Raw genomic sequence first — 2,779 nt, 5'->3', positions numbered from 1 at the left:
ATAGAACAGTACAGCACAGAACAGGCCCTTCGGCCCTCGGTGTTGTGCCAAGCTTTGAACCAACCCTCTGTACCAACCCTCTGAATGAAAGAGATCTACCCCCCCAGCTATCCCCATAACATCACATAACCTGTACATCCCTGGACACTAAGGGACAATTTTATCGTGGCCAATGCACCTAACTTATACATCTTTGGACCATGGGAGGAAACCGGTGCACCCGGAGGAAATGCATGCAGACGTGGAGAGAAGATGCAAACTCCACACAGTCACCCAAGACTGTTGAACCCAGCTCCTTGGTGCACTGAGGCAGCAGTGCTATCCACTGTGCCACCATGCAACTCAATCAGGTTGAAGCATGGCCAAAGTCTACAACTGAGCCACCCATCTTCTCCCCAGGCAGACACCTCTTCCAGGTGGAGTATGCCCAGGAGGCGGTGAAGAAGACCCCGGTGGCACTTGGTGTTCAAGGAAAGGAAATTGTTGTCCTTGCAGTAGAAAATAAATCTGTAATCAAATTACAGGGGGAAAGAACTGGAAGGAAGATCTGTACACTAGATGACAATGTTTGCATTGTTTTTGCAGGCCTTGCAGCTGATGCCAGTATAGTTATAAATAGGGCTCATGCAGAATGTCAGAGCCATCAACTCACTGTGGAGGACCCAGTCACACTTGAGTACATCACATGGTATATCGCCAGCTTGAAACTGCATTACACTCAAAGTAATGGGTGCAGACCATTTAGCCTTTCTGCACTGATTGTTGGTTTTGACTTCCATAGAACTCCAAGATTGTACCAAACTGACCCATCAGGCACCTACCATGACTAGAAGGTGTTTGGCATAGGAAGAAGTGCAAAGACAGTCAGGAATTCCTGGAGAAAAACTACAAGAGAGTCACTCAATTTTGCACGGTCTTGGATCTCACAGCAAGGCCAGACAGTGAGAAGATCAGCACGCTGTTGTATACAATGGGCAACTGTGCAGACAACATTTTAGTTCCCCAGGGGATCGGTAAGACTGAAGCCCCATATGCCAAAGTTATTGACAAATTGGAGACATGTTTCTAACACAGCAGGATCACTATCATGGACCATGTGAAATTCCAGAGACATGTAAAAAACATTGATGCGTTTATTAATGATTTGTACCAATTATCAGAAGATGGCGAGCATGATTTCAAGCTGAAAGAAGAGCCAATTCATGACAGAATAGTTATTGAACTAGTCAATGATGTATTATCAGATTATTTGTAGTCCTAAAAAGACTTGACCCTGGTGAAAGCAATCCAATTAAGTTGGCCAGCCAAGATCAGGAGGAAAGACTGCTCAGCAGTCAGAGAGCGAGAGATAGCTAAATTTGTATTAAAAAAAAGGAAAATAGAGAGGAGATATATGCAACATGAAAAGCAATTAATGGCAGCAGCCAAGACTAACTGCTGCTAGTGCAGAAGAGAAAGACACCGGCATGGATTGTCACATTCAAGATGCGTAATGCCATTGGCACAAAAAATGGGGCATTTTCAGGCAGTATGCCGCAGTAGAAAAGACAGGCAGAACATTCAGAATGAAACATTTTGAAAGGAAATGGAGTCCACGAAGGTAAAGATTCGCAAGACGTTGAGATACCCTTCTGAGGAGAGATTAAAGAAGTGGAAACTGTTGAAGTGCAGAGATCCTGTTAGAAGGTCGCTGGGCCACACTTTAAATCAGATATTGGAGCAGCAGTTCTTTCAGAGACTGAACTGTGGTTAAACAAGAGAGCCCTTCACGTTCCTACAAAAAGCTCCACAGACCAGGAAGATCGCAGCAGAAGGTTCTGCGAGAATTAACAGCTATTTTCCAGTACAGAGAGAAAGTAATTGCTGAAATATTGTACCTAATTCAAGATCAAAGTTGTTCACTTTTAAGCAGTAAGGCATGTATGGAACTGAATCTAATTCACAGAATCAAAAATGGAGAGAGAAGAGTGACGATAATTCAGGAGACTTCAGTGGGAGAGTTAAAAGCAGCATCTTATGCAACACCAAGACCAGCGCGAAACCAATATGCTTATTTACTCAGAAAAGTTCCACACTCTTTACTTCAAAGGTAAAGAAAGAGAACAACTCAATGGTAAGACAAGGAGTCATTTGAAGAGCCTGCAAGTTGGTGCTCAGGATGCTACTGGTTCCAATGCCAAACACTTCCAGAAGTATTGATTTCCCAAAACTCCATAATGCTGTGAAAAGAGAGGGCCATCCAATGGTATCAGTAGATGAGAGTTCAGCGAAATTAGGGAACAACTCAATGATCTCCAAATTAGATTCTATGAAATTAAAATCGCTTATTGTCACAAGTAGGCTTCAAAAGAAGTTACTGTGAAAAGCCCCTAGTCGCCTCATTCCGGCGCCTGTTCGGGGAGGCTGGTACGGGAATTGAACCGTGCTGCTGGCCAGCCTTGGTCTGCTTTCAAAGCCAGCAATTTAGCCCTGTGGTGGGTGCTCTGTCCTCCTTGGTGTTTCACTGCCTTGCTCCCATCACTTTCCCTTTTTTAATATAAATTTAGAGCACCCAATTCTTTTTTTTTCCCAATTAGGGGCAATTTAGTCTGGCCAATTCACCTACCAAGCACATCTTTGAGTTGTAGGGGTGACACCCACGCAAACACGGGGAGAATATGCAAACTTTGCACGGACGGTGACCCGAGTCCTCGCTGCCCTGAGGCAGCAGTGCTAACCACTCCATCACCGTGCCGTCCCTCTAATACCTTTCCTAATTACTTGCTGTACCTGCGTACTA

General features: G+C 44.4%; 1 pseudogene; it reads left to right on the top strand.

The window, feature by feature from the left end:
* Positions 1-335: 335 nt before the first annotated feature.
* On the top strand, positions 336-1,069 carry LOC119979204 (annotated as a pseudogene).
* The last annotated feature ends 1,710 nt before the right edge of the window (positions 1,070-2,779 follow it).

The sequence above is a fragment of the Scyliorhinus canicula genome, chromosome 1 (assembly GCF_902713615.1).
Source record: "Scyliorhinus canicula chromosome 1, sScyCan1.1, whole genome shotgun sequence".
Classification (NCBI taxonomy): Eukaryota; Metazoa; Chordata; class Chondrichthyes; order Carcharhiniformes; family Scyliorhinidae; genus Scyliorhinus; species Scyliorhinus canicula.
This window is presented reverse-complemented; position numbering and strand designations above follow the sequence as displayed.